Consider the following 21,696-nt stretch of genomic DNA (forward strand, 5'->3'; position numbering starts at 1 on the left):
TCAAACAAATTCCGCGACGGCAACGCAATGCAACGTTTTAACGCGATTTTTTGATGTTATACAAGTAAGTATAACATCAAAAATGACAGAAGGGCTGGCTCATTTTTCGCGCAACGGATCAGCCTGGCTGTCCAACGCGGAAATGCAGCCAGTATTCTTGGCACCATTCCACGCGGGCATGATTTGTATAGTAATTAGATAAGGCTAGCTTTAAGTTTTGTTGTAATATTTTCATTAAAAAAAAAAAAAAAAAAGTAAGTAAATTTTTTATCCATCCACAATAATTTTATAAATTCGAAATTCTGTCTGTGTGAATATCTGTCTACCTGTCTGTTTGTTTGCTATCTTTTCACGGCCCATAATTTAAAGCCTGAGTCAAACAAATTCCACGACTGCAGCGCAGTGCAAAGTTTTAACGCGATTCTTAGACTTGTTATACAAGTAAGTAAGTAAATTCTTTATTCATCCACAGTAATATTATAAATGCGAAAATGCGTCTGTCTATGTGAATATCTGTCTATCTGTCTGTTTGTCTGGTATCTTTTCACGGCCCATAATATGTTTAACCAATTTTGACAGGCTACAGATATTAACAGAGATAGCATTAAAATGATATTATACTTATTGAATTAAAATAGCCTTATTGGGAAAAACCACATTATAGCGGAAAGTTCTTGTTGTAGCAATTCTTTGTAGCCAATAGTGAGAGAGCGGTAACCAATCAGAGGCGATTGTGATCACTGACATTGCACCACAATCGAGCAACTGTATAATGGCGTTCAATGTGAAGCTTGGGTGGAGGCCGTGCTACTGCGGTCGTGCGTCACAAAATTCCATGTATTACAATAATTGATCTCATACGCGTACTCGAACGTACAGTGTTAATGCCGATCCGTGTTTTGTGTATACCTGAATATATTTACTCTGAATTTCAGTCGGATGCAATTTGCAAAGTTTGCCCTTGTGTTTCAAACAAATTTCATTTGTAGGTATGGGTTTGTCTTTGGAAAGTATTATTGAACTACACAACTGCTTTGAGTAAATAAAACGAACATCTATTATTATTTATGTATATTTGTTATCTTTATAATAGACCTACCTGTGTTTTGCTGTATTGTTCAGCATAGATCTATATTATTAAAATGACTCTTCCGCCCGTTTCACAAGGTGTTATAGCCGTGTAGAAAAAAGGGCAAGAAACTCCACGGCACACATCTTTTTAGAAATTATTTTAGAAATTAATTGTAACATGGTTAAGTACAAGCAATAACTAATTGATTAAAACTAATATAGCAATATGAGAATACTTAACTTTAGTATGGCCCGCCACCCTTTACTTAGGGCCGCACAGTTGAAGTTGTACAAGAGTTGTAATGAGCTCTTTGGCCCAGTCCCGTTGCTTCTAAAGACCGGCCCTTGTAAACAAAGCGTGGGGGCCAATATACACTTTTACTTTCTTGAAGGTGGAATCGAGATAATATCTTGAAGGTAGAATTAACAGGGCTCTCTCCGTCACTCGCTTCATACAATCGTAGTTCCAATTTCATTTGAATATTAAGCAACCAAAGTCCATGAAATTTTGCAGACATTCTAGAAACTAATTCTGTGTCTGTGGTGTTTTAGATTTTTCTAAAAATATGTAGTTTAAAAATTACAGGGGCTCAAACATTTGTATGTAAATTTTTAAGACCGCGTAACTTTGAAACCGAATATTTTAACTGAAATCTGGAAAACCACAGACATAGATTTCTGTGTGTCAGAAGTAAGTACTCCTCTTCGCCTAGTCTTTCCAAAATTACTCGGTCGTCAACTACTTTATTTCCAGCCTGGACAATAAATTAATAAATAGTAATGTACTAGTAAGTATCAACTAGAAGTAGATAGAGTAGTGTTTAGCTATTATGTGATAACATTTGAATAATGTAGCTGCTATTTAATAAAGACAGGGTAAAAACTTTTTTGGGTTCCGAAACTCAAAAGGAAACAAGTGTAAATTAAAAATTTATAACACCCCCGACGATCCAAAGTATTTGAGTTTTCCAAAACATCATTTTCAAATAAATAATTATGTATTTAGGCAACGTCCATCTTGACAGCTTGACATTTGTCTATTGACATAATATTATGAACCTAACGGTTATCTAACCTTCTTTTCTACAAGAAAACTAGAAAAGAGCTGATAACTCTTAAACGGCTGAACCAATTTTTTTAGATTATAGCTAAGAACACTCTCGAACAAGCCACCTTTCAAACAAAAAAAACTAAATTAAAATCGGTTCATTCGTTTAGGCGCTACGATGCCACAGACAGATACACAGATACACAGACACACAGATACACACGCCAAACTTATAACACCCCTCTTTTTGGGTCGGGGGTTAAAAAGAAACCTATAGGATCGCTTCGCTGTCTGTCTGTCTGTCTGACGTATCTGTCGAGAAACCTATAGGTACTTGCCGTTGACCTAGAATCATGAAATTTGGCAGGTAGGTAGGTTTTATAGCCCACGTAAGGGGAAAATCCGAAAACCGTGTGTTACCATCACAAAAAAAATTAAAATGTGTAATAATTTTGTTGTGTACAATAAAAGTATATTCATTCATTCATACCTAATTAGTATTTTCAACTTTCAGAGTAAGATTAATATACTAAGTGTGGTATCATATGAAAGTACTTTACTTTTACATTCTAAAACAGATTTTTATTTATTTTTATGCATCTTTATTTTATTATTTTTTGAGTTATCGTGCAAAGTCGAAAAAATACGAATGTGGTACGGAACCATCGGTGCGTGAGTCTGACTCGCACTTGACTGGATTTTTTAACTGCCTGGGACTCAAACTTGTGACGTCGTCGTCGTGATACGTAGCCAAATAAGTCAGCCACTAGAGCAACGAAGTTCTAATAATAGCAGTAGCATTAGATTTATCTTTCTAATAACTATTTAGAGTGACTCGAGAAGATCACCATTATTATTCCATTTGACGTCAAACGGAGCCGCGAGATAAGGTCGCCCCCACTCGCTGAGGGAAAAGTGATAATTCTGCAGTATACATTTTCTCTATAGCAAATTATTTTATTAAATTAGCTAAATATACTAGACGTACCTACCTAGTATCTACCTAATGTAAAAAAACATTCAATGCTCTAAGATTAATTCAGACTCGCTTCCCTCGGCATTTGCGGCGATTGAAAGTAAATTAGTTACCGTATTATTTCCCGTGGGAGTATAATTACCTACCTTTGATTACCTACTATTATTGAAGTATTTTGACTTCTCTGCCGACACTTGTAGGGAGTTAAGAAAACAATAACTTGTAGGGAGTCAAGAATCCGCCCCTGGGAAATACGCCCAGAGCAAGTACCGGGGGGCTCTCCCGCGATTCGGCCCATATAACCGAGAGGTTGGTGGGGTCATGGGTGGTTGGAGGGTTCTCTGCCGACAATAGTTAAGAAACTGATTTATTCAAAGATAGTTTTTTCGACCTGGTTCCTCCTTCACCTTTCTACCATCGTACCGCAAGGCATCGTCAAGGTCTGCATCCGTGCGTACTTAGTTAAAATTTCTCGGACTCGTACGAAGCGATTTACTTTCTCGTTTCTAATCCAAACCGCTAGGATATGGAACACCTCCACTTCTCCTCCTCTTTTCCTCCACTTTTGATATCTTTTGATATGTGTACCTTCAAGTCAAGAGTGAATAGGCATCTTCTAGGCCAGCGCGCGCCATCTTAGGCTGCATCATCACTTGCTAGCACAAGCGCAAGTCTAAAAAATAATAATAGTAAAAGGTACTTTTCCAGAATATTACATACTAATTTTCATGTTGCGTTGGCTGTTTGTTTGTCGAACTCAATGCCGCGCTACGCGATGTTCAGATTCACTATTGACATATATAAAATTGATACACTGACTGACATGCGATTTTAGCTTGTCAATCTATGACTAAAGTAGTAAATAAGTACTTGTTTCCCACGGATTTCCATATTACTACGAATTTCAGCCCTCAGGCAGAAAGCTATCAATATTCAACTATCTATACTAATAAATAAAATTGGAGTGTCTGTCTGTAATTTCGAAATAACTACCTCATATTAAGCTCATATGGTTATTTGAACGATACCATAACTGAATCACACGTTTTTAAAATTTTTGTCTGTCTGTCTGTCTGTCTGTCTGTCTGTCTGTCTGTCTGTCTGTCTGTCTGTTTGAAAAGGTTCAAAATCGGTTCAGCCGTTCCAAAGATTAGTGGAACGGCTGAACCGATTTTGACGGGACTTTCACAGGCAAGTAGAGGATTGACCAGGGCGTAAAATAGGCTACTTTTTTAACCGACTTTTAAAAAGGGAGTTGTGTTTTTCTACCTATGTACACCGAAATCTCCGAGATTTCTGAACCGATTTGCGTCATTTCTTTTTTAATCGATAGAGGAACTTTGCGACATTGTTTCATAAAAAATTTGGAGTCCAACTCCTCAATCCTGATGCTGCAGGGGATCTGACCAATCCACGCGGGCGAAGCTGCGGGCATCAGCTAGTCATCAATAATTATGGTTTTAGTGGAGTAAACGAAGCATTTTCGTCGGAAGTCCTCAGAAACAGCTCCGATTTTGATAATTTTTTTTTGAATTCTTGTTTTTTATACATTATTTAAAATCAGAAACGTTTTGAAGCGGGGAAATAATTTTTAGTATTTTTTTATCCATATGTGCGATTTTTATACACGAAGTCCAGAAAAACGCTACCTTCTCTTTGAGAAGTTGTAGAAGAGGTTAAATGCTACAAATGACCTCTAAACACTTATGGGCAAAAACCGCCCGTTTTTGAGTTATTGATCGTTTTCAGAAAAATACGTATTTGTTTCTTTTAAAATTAATTTAAAAAAAAAGTAAGGCATATTGCCGACTTTTTATTTAATTTCTAAGTACTAGATATCTCAATTAATAATTGTGAATACTAAAATAAAAATAATCTTTTTAGATTCCCCGGTTAGAGATCCAAGACTGTACCAGTTTCATAATTTCTATTGGGTTATCGTGCCAAAAAAATCCTATTATTATTATTAGTATTAATACTTTGACAGTAAAATTGTTTCTCGGTCGTTTGGTGTATTTTAATGTTGTTGTACATACCCATGAATTCAGAATTTTGTCCTCTTTCATTTGACACTACTCGATACAATAGCAAAAAATATTTTTGGAGGGCTGCATTTTTTTCCGTTACGTCATTTTTTCAAATCAAATCAAATCAAATTATTTTATTTGCTTAAATGCGGGTTAAATAGGTTTTACAAATTCATATTGGTATCACCACATTTGCCATGGAATGGCGTGTAAATTTCGTGCATGAAACATTAATGGTTAAAATTACTCAAGTCCATATCTATCTATTTTATGTCAAAAAATGTGTCTTTAAGTTCATAAAAATTGTGCATGTTAAGAGGGCTCTCTCCGTCACTCGTTTCATACCATTTCATACAATCGTAGTTCCAATTTCATTTGAATATTAAGCAACCAAAGTCCATGAAATTTTGCAGACATATTCTAGAAACTAATATCTATGTCTGTGGTTTTCCAGATTTCTGTTAAAATATTCGGTTTCAAAGTTACGCGGTCTTAAAATTTTCATACAAATCTTTGAGCCCCTGTAATTTTAAAACTACATATTTTTAGAAAAATCTAAAACACCACAGACACAGATATTAGTTTCTAGAATATGTCTGCAAAATTTCATGGACTTTGGTTGCTTAATATTCAAATGAAATTGGAACTACGATTGTATGAAATGGTATGAAACGAGTGACGGAGAGAGCCCTGTTAAGCCATTTAAATAGCTCAGTCCTAAATCTATTCAAAGGCAACAATTTGATGCTATTAGGGATCTTGTTGAATATTTCAATACTCAACAAGATCCCTAATTGTAATCCCTAATATTGAGTTGAGAAGCCGCCATCCACGGCATTGACCAGCCTCAAATGTGCCAGAACGATAACTTTGCTACATATAGAACACTGCTTTATTCCGTAATGCCACGATATTATACCTGGAATCAATCGTCAAAGAAATTTCAACGACGGAAATAAGGACAGCCAGTTCCAAGTTACCCTCAAGTATTTTCCACCGATGCACTAGGGCGTCTTTACAAAGTCCATCCCAGCCAAGACGAGTATTTTTATTTGCGTTAGTCAATGTTCGTGGCCCAAAATTTAAATGTCAATGTTGTATTATGATAAATTATTAGAATTATAAACACTTTTTTTGACATTTCTTGTTTATTAATTCTTATAAGTACCAATTCGCATTCAATATTCATAGTTCAGACAGGACAACCCTGTCGGGTCAGCTAGTAAAAAATAAAATCGCTTCTTTAAATTCCTGTCCCCGTCAATCTAATTTTTAGTGATAGAAAGTTACACAATCATCGATATTACACAACCGTCAAAGTTCCATACCTACTCAATTAAAACGCCCCGCGTAAAAATTAAACTGTTAAATTATACGAGTATGTATAATCCTCCCGTATTGTGTTTGGTAGCGGAGTGAAATACGAGTATTAAAATGTAATTTGTATGCCGCAGTGTACCTTTGTAAAGGTTTGGGCGGATCTCTGCCCGTGTATAATTTGGTTTCTAGGTGGACTTAGAATCATATTGAATTCGACTCGCACTTGACCGGTTTTTAGGGTTCCGTACCTCAAAAGGAAAAACGGAACCCTTATAGGATCACTTTGTTATCGTCTGTCTCTTTGTCTGTCTGTCTGTCTGTCCGTCTGTCGTGTCTGTTAAGAAAACCAATATGGTCCCGTTGACCTAGAATCATGAAATTTGGCAGGTAGGTAAGTCTTATAGCACATAAAAAAAAATTAAAACGTGTTCACGAAAAATTTAATTCACTAAATCACATATAGATGGCGCAGACCATTATTATTATTATTCCAAAAAAGGACACAACCGCACTTATGATCCGATAGAAACGATTTGGTTCCGTGGAATAAAGTCCTAAGGGATTTACTATAATTTACTATTAATTACGTAATTACTAATTTTAATGCTTGCAATTGAAGAACAACCCTTTACCAAGATTATTATATAATCTATAAGATTGCATATTGATTGTTCATTAGTAGGTACTTATTATTAAAATAAAACACAGAAATATTCCCCCTGAAAAGTAGGTCTATTGTAAGAATGGCGTTATTTGTATCAACGGCGAATATCAGCTTCAATTTCTGACCACATTTATACGTAATTATTAATTGAGTCGGGCCTCGCTCTTTTAGGATTCCGTACATATTTTTAGATGTATGAAATATTTGTTTTCCGAGCTAGAACATCCATCGATGAGAACATCGCAGTAAACCGTGAAAGAAAAACCCAAAAATTGTTCGTTTGTTTTGGTTACAACTCACAGCTTACAAACGATTTAATAAATCTTTGTTTTCAGTATTTGTTGTTTAAATACAGTATATGGTACATAATATATCATAATTTCATATTCCTAATTGGTTTAGTTTTTGAGATAGCTCCCGTCACAAAAATGGTCCAAAACTGACAACTTTGACGACCCCCTATTTCCTTATTTTTTAAGATATTTTTTTTTTATTAAAATATATTCGTACTCTACTCAATGAGTTCTAAACAATAATATCCCATTGCTAGGGTAAGAAACAAATCTTTTTTTCGGCACCTTTTTCATGTGTGGGAGGGGAGCCTTTGATCCATGTCTCTAGAGTCCAAAGTTTAGACTATTCCTGAAATACATCTATGTTGCCCGCATATGCATAAAAATTTGTAAGTAATTATTACATAAATAATTCACCCCTTTATAGGCTCATCATTTTTACGCTCTTCTTTTATAACAGTGGGTTATCAGATTTCAGCACCGTTTTCACGAGAAGGACAGTTAATCACGTATGTTTTTATTTGCCGGAATGCGCGCTTACTTTTTTATGACTGAATTATTAATGCTCTTTTACGAGTCATCAAGAACACTGGGAGGAATATAAAAGGATAATGGATTCTACGTTTTATATTATAGAGGAAATACACAGCAAGGATCACTACAAATGGAGTACAGTTTGAGGAAAGGTATGACTGTAATGTGTAGGTATTTTGAGCATATTCAATGTAGGTACATTAAGTAAACAATTTAGTAAATTTTGTACATTTTAAATATTTGCATGCCAATGCATTACAATATGGCAAGTGTAGTGATACTACAATTAATTGTAAAATCTGTGCTAACATACATTTGAGCAAATAAATAAATAAAAATAAAATAAAATTGGTGTAGCGCCACCTCCCTACTGATTCCTGGTATTTATCGGATTGGAATGCATGGCATAGTTAAATGATAAATAATAGTATAATGGCAAGATAGGGACTTCTTTACAAGACCATTCAGACGACAGTGTTATATATACCTAACCTTAATGCATTGCAGCATAAAGGTTGAATTATGACGCATGTCGTTTGAATAGTCCCGTAAAGAAGCCTCGATCTTGACTAAAAGTTCCAGTATAAATAAGTCCAGGTACGTACGAAACGATTTGCTTCCTCTTTCCTAATTCGAACCGCTAGGATATGGAACGCCCTTCCGGCGTCAGTTTTCCCTTCCACCTATAATATGGGTACTTTCAAGTCAAGAGTGAATAGGCAACTTCTAGGCAAGCGCGCTCCATCTTAGGCTGCATCATCACTTGCTAGCAGGTCTGATTGCAGCCAAGCGCTAGTCTATATAATTTAAAAAAAAAAAAAAAAGGTTTAGAGAGCAAAAGTTGCATTATCTAAACTTTCCGAATTCCACGTCAAAACGCCCGGGAAAACGTGCAGACATCCGGAATCCTGTAATTTCGCACCCCTTGCTTCCTCGAGGTTCTTCCCTGACCTTAATTGGACCGCCTTATATGGGGCAAGCATAGTGGCGTGCACAGAGCTTAAAGCCAGGGTAAGCATTTAGGCATGAACTTATTTTCTGGCAAGCCACAATGGAAAATAAGTTTTGATTTAGTACAACTAGGGTAGGCAGTACTTTTGTACCTCTGTGAGCTGCACGCCACTGGTCATGCATGGAATCAGCTTAGCTTATTGTGGGGTTGTGTGTTACTTATCGACCGGATATTTTATATTTGTGGTTTACTTATTATTGACATACATATCAGTAGTGTGTTATAGTGCATAAGTAGGTATGTAGTGATTCCCGTGCGGAGTTGCTGGATCTTCCATCGGGCGCGTCCCCTGGGTGGTGGATAGGGGAATGCTTCCCAGATATGGGTGGTACCGGGGAAATCAAATACCCGGCGCGAACCAAAACCAGAAGGCATGGGCGTGCCTTTAGTCTTGCAAGACGCGGCCTAGGGGACTTCACCCCGACAGAAAAAGCAAGCTGTGGTCCAGCAAAAGATGAAAGCGAATAGTAAAGTTAATATACCCCAGGTGGGTACCGCAGCTGGTTCACCCTGCGGAGAATCCCACACTGAACCTAGTTCAGTCAGCCCTGCCGTTTCTGGGGAGGGCAACTATCGCTTTACACAAGGAGGTAATAATACAGACACGTGGGAAGAAAAGCAGAAAAAACTAGAAGAGCTCATAAACCCGTTCGCAAGAAGAGACTCTATCAGGAGAACGCCACCAGGAAGCGAAAAACTAATGAGTCAGCCATCAGAGGAAGATCAAATCGAAGACACGGAAGAACAAAAGGATATAGATTCAAGAAAAGAAACCCCAACGACAGAAGACCGACCAAAGAAAAGGAAGAAATTGTCAAGCCCCATCACACTACAACTGAGAGAAATTCAACCTTCGATAGAACTAACTAAACTGAAGGCAAGAAGCGACGCACTTAATCATTTTACAAAAGACAACAAAAATGTTCATAAAGAAATCAAGAAGTTCGCTATGGAGATTGGGAGCCTGGTTAACCAGGCGATCACAAGACATAAACATGACACGTATAGAATCCAAGAATTACAGAAAGAACTACAGGAGTATAGAGAGACACAAGAGTCCAGATACGTTAAACTAGAAAACGAACTGCAAGAACTCTGGACAGCATATGAAATGAGATTCCAAGGTATAGAAAATAACAGAGGGGATAAAGAATATAACTGCTATAAATGCTCTCTACAGGAGGATAAATTTAATTTAAACAAGTCAAAAATAAACAACTATGAAGAACTTGCCGAGGTTATTGAACAAGACTGGAGTGAGGATAGCTTTAAAACTGTTCAGACCGATCACGGGGACTTGTTTAATAACACATTTGAAAACGTTGTATATTTCTGCGATGAAAATAAAGAAAGACAGACTAGAACAGGGAAAAGAATTCTAAATAGACATCCGGAACTGATGGAGGTAGAAAAGATAGTATGCAATGGTGGAAGCTATACTAGTATTAAGCAACACACTATATATAAAACTAAAGAAAGCAATTTCGCAAAAGAAAAGAATATTATTGCTTTCTTCTACGACCCATCAAAACAAGACGACCAAACCCAACGCGATGTTTTTCAACTGTGCCAGGAGTTAAGAAAACTGAGCGAAGAATACGAGACTCGGAGAATAACAGTTGTGGCTCCCCAAAAAATAAAAGCAGGAAATATGAAAAAAATACTGGAGGCCGCATTTCAAGGATCAGAGTCTAGACTAATGCTGAGAATAAGAAAGGAAAAGAATGAGCACAAAGCGAGGAAGAGAAATGCAGAGGACAATAACATTATAGTAATAGAAAACGAAGAAACCACCTACGCTGACACAGTCAGAAAACTCAAAGATGGCCTAAAGGACAGTGATACTCTAGAACATATAAAAGGAGTTAAAAAGACAAATTCGGGAAAGGTTCTAGTTAAGATCTCTGAATCTGCGGATAAGGACGACGTTATTAATAAGCTAACGGAGAACTGCAAGGTAACGGTGCATAAAAGGATGAAACGAAAGTTCCTACATATAAAAGAGGTTGATGCAACCACAGAAGAAGAAGACATAAAGATAGCAATACTGAATACAAGCTTAATTAACAATCAGGATCAATTAGAAGTCAAAGCACTACGCCCAATGAAAAATGGAAACCAAATAGCCACAATTTGGATGGAAGAGGCAGATTGCAAAAGGTTCTTACAGTTAGAGAAACTAAGAGTAGGATTAAATATATGCCAATTACAAGAGAGAATCGAAGTACTAAGATGCTACCGCTGCTGGGCGTATGATCACAAGGCAGCCCAATGCAGAGGAGAAGATAGGAGTGAGAAATGCCTGAAATGCACCAAAGATGGCCACAAAGCAAAAGACTGCAACGAGGAATCATTTTGTCCAAATTGTGAGGAACGAGGTCACAGAGCCGGAAGTGGTACGTGTAGAGCTTTCCAAAAAGCCCTAAGACTGGCAAAGAGCTACATAGGCCGGAGAAACAAAAATATTCCACGTTCACAGTCCTCCAGATAAATGCAAACAGGAGTATAAGCGCACACGATATGGCTAATGTAGTTGCAGCTGAGAGGAAATGCGACTTCATCGCTATCAGTGAACCAAATGTAAATAAGTGCAAGCTTAAAGGAAAACATAGTTATAGTGATACCAACGGTGATACAATGATTCTAAATTTTAGCAAGACATACCAGGTCAGATCTTTCCGCTCTGCAGATTGCTTTGTGTGTATAGAGACTGCGGACATCGCACTATACAGCGTATATATGAGCCCGAACAAATGTTCACTAGAGGATTTTAAAAACCACCTTGGCAAAATTTAACAGGACATACTAGAAGTACACGGGAAAAGTAAGAGAATTATTATAACAGGAGATCTTAATGCAAAGCATCCCTGCTGGGGCGGAACGCACACAAATAAAAAAGGAGAGGAACTGCTCGAATGGATATATAGACTGGACCTAGTTGTCCTAAATGATGGCAAGCAGCCCACCTGTGTTAGACAGAATGGAAACTCTTTCATAGATGTCACAATTACTAGTGGAATGCCTACAAAAGAAAAAATACTGTGGTCTGTTCTAGAGGAAGAATCTATGAGCGATCACAAATTTATCTTAATTGACATACACAGGACAAGAAGAGGGAACAAACCTAAGTTTAAATATGGAAAGACAAATCTAGAAAAATTCAATAACAACTTCAGGAGTGAGATAGAAAAGGGAGAAATGAACTATGTACAATGTGAAAAAGCTTTAAGCAATGCATACAAAATTAGTACACCTCGCATAAAATGTGACGATGACTACATGCTCCCATACTGGTGGAATGAGAGTGCACAGAAAAAAATTAAAGAGACAAGGCAGAAAAGAAGGCAATTTCAAAAATGTAGAATTCCAAATGAAAGGGTAGTACTGAAAGAAGAATATAGAATCTCTAAAAAAGAGTTAAAAAAGTTCATAGCGGTAGCAAAAGCGACAGCTTGGGACAATATGTGCAGAGGGCTTGAATCTGACATATATGGCGACGCATACAAAATTGTGAAAACCCAAATGCAGATCCCAAATCCAAAAGTTTGTCTATCTATAGAACAAAAAAAGGACATCTTCAAGAGCCTATTCATAACCTCTGTATATGCGACTAGCCCGACAAAAGAAGTGATCCAAAATGTAGACTTTCAAAGCGTTGCTTTTACCCAGGATGAAACAAGTGATAGCGCCAAAAAAATTAAAATAAATAAGGCCCCAGGACTAGATGCTATACCTGCAGAAGTAGTGAAGTCGGCTATCTGTAATAACTTAGAATACTTCACCTGCCTTTTTAACAAACTATTAGAACAAGGAAGCTTTCCTGACAGCTATAAAATTGCAAAGCTCGTACTGATTGATAAACCTAAAAAATCTCAGAACGAACATACGAAGTATAGACCCATCTGCTTAATAAATGTAATTGCAAAGACATATGAGAGACTAGTGAATATCCGGCTAACTCAGGAGATAGAAAAAAGCGGTGGACTGCACAAGAATCAGTACGGCTTCAGACCCGGCAGAACAACTGTTGACGCTGTTGAAGAGGTAATCCATGCAGCAAAAGAAGCTAAGCATAAAAATTTATGGAATTCCCTAATTCTGATCGACGTTCGAAATGCTTTTAATACGGCGACATGGTCGATTATAATTCAGAATCTAAGGGCTCGGAAAATAAATAAATACATAACCAATGTAATTGTGGACTATTTTATAAACCGCCACATCCAACTGGACAGCAAAGTCAGGGTAGAGGTCACTGGTGGAGTGCCACAAGGATCAGTGTTAGGCCCCACCTTGTGGAATATCCTTTACGATGACGTAATGAATATAGATGTCCCGGAAGGAGTTAAGCTGGTGTGCTACGCGGATGATCTGGCGATCTCGGTGACCGCGAATGATGCATTTGAGATGGTGGTAAAAGCAAATGAGACACTACATGCTGTCGACCTGTGGATGCGACAGAATAAACTGGAGATCGCACCAGAAAAAACAGAAGCCATCATCTTCAATAGGAGGAAAAATGCTCATAGCATACATTTTGACTGTGGAGGAACAGTGGTAGTCCCATCATCCAGTGTTACGTATTTAGGAGTCAAGCTGGACTGGGGGTTAAACTTCGGCCCGCACATAAAATCTGTCTGTGCGAAGGCTTCTAGGACCGCAGGGGCCCTATGCAAGTTACTCCTTAACACGAAGGGCCCAAGTGACAACAAAAGAAGAACACTGGCAATGGCTACCCAGTCGATAATACTATATGCTGCGCCTGTGTGGGAACCAGCAATGAAGTTCGCAGTGCACAAAAGGCAAATACTAAAAGCACAACGTGTGCTGGCGCTCCGAGTGTGCTCTGCCTATAAAACGGTATCCACGGATGCAGCGCTGGTACTGGCGAACTTAACACCCATCCACCTACTGGCTCTGGAGAGAACAGAGACAAGAAACACCAAAAACCCCGAACAAATTAGAGCCGCGAAAAAGGAAACCCTCGCAAGATGGCAAAATGAATGGGATAACTCGATTAAAGGGAGATGGACACATTGCCTCATTCCGAGTCTGGAAGAATGGACTAACAGACAACATGGCCGACTATCTTACCGATTGACGCAATTTTTAACAGGGGACGGGGTTTTTATGGACTTCCTCGTACGTATCGGAAAGAGTCAACACGGTACATGTTTTTACTGCAGCGAAGTAGATAACGCCATGCACACCATATTTGTCTGTGCGAAGTGGAAGACGGAAAGAGAAAAACTGGTGAATAAAATAGGAGACATTACAGCAGAAAATGTAGTTAAAAAGATGCTAGCAAAAGAAGAGAATTGGGTTGCTGTTGCAAAGTACGCCGAAGTAATCATGAAGGAAAAGGAGGAAGAAGAGAAAAGGAGGGAAAGAAGTAGATGAAGGGACAAAAGTGTTGTGCTGTGTTTTAGGCTGCGAGGCGGGCACACAGCCAACAAGGAGACAGCAGGGGTTTTAGCCGGTAAGAGTCCGGCACTACCCAGTGGGTGTCCATGAGGATTTCCCCTGCTGTATAAGAAAAAAAAAAAAAAAAAAAAAAGGTATGTAGTGATTATGTAGAATATGTATATTTTAAGTCTTGCTAAATAAAATAAAATAAATATCAACTTTCGAGCAAATATGAGTTTAATGAAAATGGTATAAATCTTCCAAGTCAGCCCATTTTATCTCTAGACTACATTCACTTATAAATGTTGAAATCCTAGTCAACTAGGACTAAAAGACATTTAAATAATAAAAAAACCCGGCTAAGTGCTAGTCAGACTCGCGCACCAAGGGTTCCGTACTCGGGTAATTTTTCGACATTTTGCGCGATAAATCAAAAACTATTATGCATAAAAATAAATTAAAATCTGTTTTAGAATATACACGTACCCCAAGCCCTTTCATATGATACTCCATTTGGTATAGTTATCTTACTTTGAAAATTGAAACGCATTTTAATTTTTTTTAATGATGTAACCACAAATTTACGGTTTTCGGATTTATTCCTTTACTTGTGCTAAAGACCCTACTTACGTGCCTTTCATGATTCTAGGTCAACGGAATGTACCCTATAGGTTTTCTCGACAGACAGGATAGACGCACAGACGGACAGACAGACAGATAACAAAGTGATCCTATAAGGGTTCCGTTTTTCCTTTTGAGATACGGAACCCTAAAAAATTACTAGGAAAACAAATACTTATTCTTTGCTTATAAGCCGACACTAAATGGGTAAAGGAAGTGATAAAAAACCAGCCAAGTGTGAGTCACATTTGCGTACTGAGGGTTCCGTACTCGGTAATTTTTCGACATTTTGCACGATAAAAATAAAGAATAATTTCCCTATTTGCCCTTTCATATGGTATCCCACTTGATATAGTTGTCTTGCTTTGAGAATTGAAATACTATTTATTATTTATTGAAGAACTAATTTTAATTATTTTTTGTGGTGTAACCACATTATCGGTTTCTGGTTTTCTGATTTTTTTTCTACTTGTACTATAAGACCTACGTATCTGTATTTCATGATTCTAAGAAAAGAACCCTATATATTTCCTTGACAGACACTATAGACGGACAGATAGACAGACAGACAACAAAGTGATCCTATAAAAGTTCCGTTTTTCCTTTGAAGGTACGAAACCCTAAAAACGGGTATGTCTATTAAAGGATTCTATCACAATGAAGGTATTATTTCCGAAATGCATTTTCATTTTAAATCTCGGAAAAGGAAAAGAGGTAACGTTTCGCGGGAGGGAGAAATAATTCCAGAAATATTTCATGAATTGATATTTGTGGAAATGTCGATGCGAAAACAACTTGATATCGATATTGACCTGCGGCACTGTGCTTGTTAGGGCTTGTGGCGCCAAAAGTTCGAAGAACTACGATTGGCTTGAGGAAGGTAGCGACCTTTGCAGCGATTAAGTAACGCGTTTCGTTAACGCGCGTCTGCCTCGCTACTTTCGACCGTTAGTCGCATTTCCAACGCACCACAATTATAGTAACTCAGCTTCTTCATTCATTCACAAGCCCAAATATAAGCCCCTTGATAACAACCTTAATATGCTTTATTTGACACCATCATAAAAAGAAACATTAAAAATAAAACATTACACAGTAAGTACAATATATTCGCATAGCTACTGCGGCGGACCAAGAAGAATTAATTTACACACGGGCTGTGTCTAATTTAACAAAGATTCGCCAAAACATCTACAGAGGTACACTGCGGCATACAAATTACATTTTAATATTTCACACCGCTCCCCATTATACGGGGGGATTAAAAGTCTAAAAATTTAATTTTCACGGATGTAAGTCCAGTACAAAGCAGATAAGACTTCCAAGTCGCGGTAAAATTTTGAATACTTGGAGTGGTAGAGATTATGAATGAAAACTGTTTTGGGCACTTTCAACCAATTTCAAAACCGTTCTTTTTTAACCGAGTTCCAAAAAAGGAGGAGGTACTCAATTCGTCGGAATCTTTTTTATTTTTTATGTATGTTCCCCGATTACTCAAAGGCCCCTGGACCAATTTGGATTTTTTTTGTTTGAAAGGGTATACTGTGCAGGTGGTCCCATATAAATTTGGTGAAGATCTGATGAATGTCTTCGGAGATGGAGAACAGAAATCCTCAATGGATAAGAGCAAATTGCTCGCGATCAGTGTAATAGCTAAGTAAACAGTAGGGGTTTAACTGGGTATAGCATATTATAGTACAGTGAGGCCACTAAAATTGTGAAAAAATAAAATTTTCAAAAGAAAAATAAAACCGACTTCAAAAACCACAAACACTAAAGAGTAAAAATTAATTTTTGTTTAGCTACACGTGTAATGTAGGTACCTAGGTATGAAGTCGGGCGAGCTTCACTCTTGGATTTCTAATTTTGTTTTAATATGCTCGCTGGACTTCATACCTAAATATATTATGTTTTTAAACTAAAATATTAAAAAATGAAACGTACAAGCCTGTATTAAGGTGTACAGAATCTTAATGAGATCAAAACTGTCTAATTTTGTAATCGTTTGAGGTGGTAAAAGCGTTATCACCCGAAACAATATTTCAAGAATAAAATGCAGGAAATGCCTACCGAACTTGCAACTCTCGTACGATACGGTGAAGGCAGCGAAAGGCGTGAAACAGATAATTACTTTGAAAATATCTACTTACTCGCTTCGCGTTTTGCCACTAGACGATAATTTTAAACATTGCAATGATTATCACGTCATCTTTAAATAAGTTGATCGGTAAGCTGTTAGCTCAACACTTCCTCCATCTCCATTTTGGTGGATACCGGGCCTAATCGCTTTCAATGGCAAAAACTCATATAAATAATCTGATTAGATTGAAGACAAACTTTACAACGATATTCAGAAATCCACAGTTATTTTAAAATGGTTGAAAAGTGTTTTAATGAAAATTATTCATGCCGTCTTTTATCTAGAACAAAGGCGCTTAATCACGAGTCTTTGGCTTGGAGCCAAGAATTTTGGGCCGAGAACTAAGTGACCTCAAATCACGTGACCTAAGATAACGAAGTCTTTTATGCACTCTTATTACACTCTTTTTTGGCAGCAATCAATTAAAAGAACGGATTTTACTTTAAAACTTGAAGGACCAATAATATAATTTGCTTTCTTAGTGAAAAAAAATCTAATTATCTCCTGATTGCCCCGATTGTGGAAGATCTAAGGACAATTAGGACCTAAGGAGAATTGAGTGGTGTAATCTCAACATCTCTCTTACCCGTCACCAAACTGGACAGGCGAGAAACCAGCGGGGCAGCCATGTGATTGGATGGGTGATAAAACCATCAAGCGCCCTATCCCAAGCTCTCTCGGATGAGGCTAGGGCTCTGTTACAGCTGTACAAAAAGCCTTAAGAAAGAAGGTAATTTAGTAAGTTTAAATAGTAATAGTAATAAAAGTTAGAGTATACATGCCTTACGGAGGGATGCTCCGAAAGGAAAAACTCCTTAAAATAAACATTAAAAATATTTCAAAAGAAAAATAAAACCGACTTCAAAAACCACAAACACTAAAAAGTAAAAAATAATTTTTGTTTAGCTACACGTGTAATGTACCTAGGTATGAAATCGAGCGAGCATAATAAAACAAACTTACAAATCCAAGTGTGAAGCTCGCCCGAGGTGCTTACACGTGTAGCTAAACAAAAATTATTTTAACTTTTTAGTATTTGTGGCTTTTGAAGTCGGTTTTATTGTTCATTTGAAATTTTTTTATTTCACAATTTTTAGTGGCCCCACTGTAGGTACTATAATATGCTATGCCCAGTTAAAACCCTACTATTACACTGATTGGGATTAATTTGCTCTTATCCATTGAGGAGTTCTGTTCTCCATCTCCGAAGATATTCATCAGATCTTAACCAAATTTATATGGGACCACCTGCACAGTAAATTCCAAATCGGTCCAGGGATCTTTGAGTAATTGATACATAAAAAAAAAGATTGCGACGAATTGAGAACCTCCTCCTTTTTTTGAGTCGGTTAAAAGTAGTCTAGAAGTATAGATTAGTTTTTAAAAATCCCGTGGGAACTTTTGATTTTTCAAGACAAAAGTAGCCTATCCATAAATAGCCCTTCCCCGGGGTGCAAGATATTTCTGTCGTAAAACATTTAAATGGACGATCCTTTAAAAGTCCCTTGGGATCACCAGGATTTAGGAATGCAATTCCTTACAGCATCAGGATTGAGGAGTTGGGTCCTCGAGGTCAACGACAAAGTCTTTACTTGGTAAAGATATATCAATTTATAACCGTCGACAGTTTCTACATCCGATCCGCTTTGGTGGTCAGGTCCCCTGCAGCATCAGGATTGAGGAGTTGGAGTCCAAATTTTTTATAGGACAAGGTCGCAAAGTTCCTCTATTGATTAAAAAAAATTACGCAAATCGGTTCAGAAATCTCGGAGATTTCGGTATACATATGTAGAAACCACAACTCCTCTTTTGAAAGTCGGTTAAAAAAGTAGCCTATGTTAATCCCTGATTGAAATCCTCTACTTGTCTGTGAAAGTCCCATAAAAATTGGTTAAGCCGTTCCGAAGATTAGCCTGTTCAAACAGACAGACAGATAGACAAAAATTTATAAACGTGTGATTCAGTGATGGTATCGTTCAAATAACCATTTATGAGCTTAATATCCTGGTAGTTATTTCGAAATTATAGACAGACACTTCAATTTTATTTATTAGTGGGTATATGTTTATATATACCTAACTATCACAACTTTCGTACTAAGCGGGTAGGTAGGCACGCTACAAAAAATATCATGAACAAGATAAAGTTGAAAACTAAAACCCGACTACGATCGTCTTAATAAACGCTGAAATATTATACAAGAATTGTTTTTCTGTCGCTTGGTACCTATATTTTAATGTTGTAGTACATTTATATTACTCTCAGATAACAGATTACAAAAAAAAATTGGAGACTCCCCAATTTTTTGATGTAACCTCCGTTAGTTCAATCTTTTCGTATAAAATATAAGCCTATGTCACCCGGAAATTTACAACGAACCAATTGATACATCATTCATCAAAATCGGCCCAGTAGTTTAGGTGCTACGGTGGAACCATGGAACACACAGAATCTGGATAGAAACATACATAGACTGCTAAAATCATAACCCTTCCTTTTAGTTTTGCCGTAGTCGGGTAAAAAACCTGTGGCATGATAACTGCCACTGGCAGCCATGTTATTGTACTTGTACTCGTATTTAATTGGCCATTCGTCTCCATTTGTGGCAGCCGCCATCCTAATGCACAAACCCGATTCCTCATCCATCAGCACGAACAGGTATCCTTTATTCACATCCACGCGTACTCAGTACCGTACGTGTAGGTACATAATATATCATGTTACAATTTGTGTCGGTCAATTAACTATTTTCATTCAATATTATTTTATTGCACACATACACACACACACACACATACACATGTTACAGAAAACAATACATCCCACCAAAAACATTTCATGTAAAGGTTGCCAAGACTCGCAAGTTCATAATGCTTTCTTTCACTGTTAAAAAGTTATGAGATCTCTAGTAGAGCCAAGCCCCTAGCTGAGCTTAGATTTGTTCTACCCATGGGACCTATCCCAAGTCCAAAGTGTGCTCTTGACTGTATCACATTTATAACAATAAATAACAAATAACTCTACTTACAACCTCTAATTCTACAAACTACATCTTGGTTAAAAAAGGACGCCTTGGCCATTTAATATTCGTGAAACTATTAGAGGACAATTTTCATTTTAACTTTCCAATTTCTTAATTTTCGTGTTGTTTGTATGCAATTCATAGCCTACATACCAAATTTCAAATTCCATTACCAAATTTCTTTTATAACTTCGGGAAGTACCTTAGAGGTTTTGATGATCATCGTGAGGGACGAAATCGAAGTAATTTTGATATCAATAAATTTGTAACCCTAAAAGCTAGATAATTGATACTGGGTAAAACCTATAGGGTACTTCCCGTTGACCTAGAATCATGTTTGGCAGGTAGGTAGGTCTCATAGCACAAGTAAAGGAATAAATCCGAAAACCGTGAATTTGTAGTTACATTATTTAAAAAAAATAAAAAAAAAAAATGTGTTTCAATTTTCAAAGTAAGATAACTACGCCAAGTGGGGAATATGAAAGGGATTTACCTGCACATTCTAAAACAGATTTTTATTTATTTTTATGCACAATAGTTTTTGATTTATCGTGCAAAATGTCGAAAAAAATACCCGAGTACGGAACCCTCGGTGCGCGAGTCCGACTCGCACTTGCCTGGTTTTTCTAGTATTGTGATGCAGTGCTGGAGTCTCCACGGTAATGTATATGAAGACATATAATTACGACGCACCTGCTAAGTTGAATTTATGCTATTGACAACTATGTGATCTTGAAATTCAGTGCTTCTCAAACTCTAAACCGCGTGAAAAAACATTTTTCTCATGCTCTTACTGTGCGTCCACACACTGCTCTACTCGCGCAATTAATCGCGACGCCGCGCCGCCGCACTAGCTCGCTTGCCTTTGCAACGCGATGGACGTCGAAACTGCGGAAGCGGTGCGCGCTTTTGCATACTTACCGACAAAATAGGGAGCGATGGGAATGAACGAAGACCATGCGAGTAACGCTGGCTGCGTTACTACGTCTCTGCCTCCGTTCCTAGCTCCTTCCCATGCCACACGGGCAGTGTGTAAACGGGTGGTTAAGATTGTGACGGTCGCCACGGTCGCATCCGTCGGTCCGACGGTCGGTCGGTTCCGAGTCGTACTAAATATTTAAAACTTCCTCTGTTCATATGTTGTGTTTCCGTTGTAATTAGTGATTGATTTTTTAACACTTCCAAGCTTTCGATCGACCTGAAAATTTTGCGGATACCTGTGTCAATTGATGATTATGGTACCTGACATATTTTAGCCTGTTTGATGACGGACATTGGGGTTGGGCTCTGGAACTCCTTGATGATACCATAATATCGTACAACATCAAAGGGTTCTCCATGTAAACACATTTTCCAAATTAATATCTGTATCTGTGGTTGAGCGCTCTTTAGAAGACATTCCTTTCAACTTACTTTTCAATTACATTCAAACGGACAAAACACAACAACAACACTCAAGTATATAGAACTACTAGCTGATGCCCGCAACTTCGTTCGCGTGGATGTAGTTTTTAAAAAATCTCGTGGGAACTCTTTGATTTTCCGGGATAAAAAGTAGCTTA

Source organism: Maniola jurtina, chromosome 8 (assembly GCF_905333055.1).
Source record: "Maniola jurtina chromosome 8, ilManJurt1.1, whole genome shotgun sequence".
Lineage (NCBI taxonomy): Eukaryota > Metazoa > Arthropoda > Insecta > Lepidoptera > Nymphalidae > Maniola > Maniola jurtina.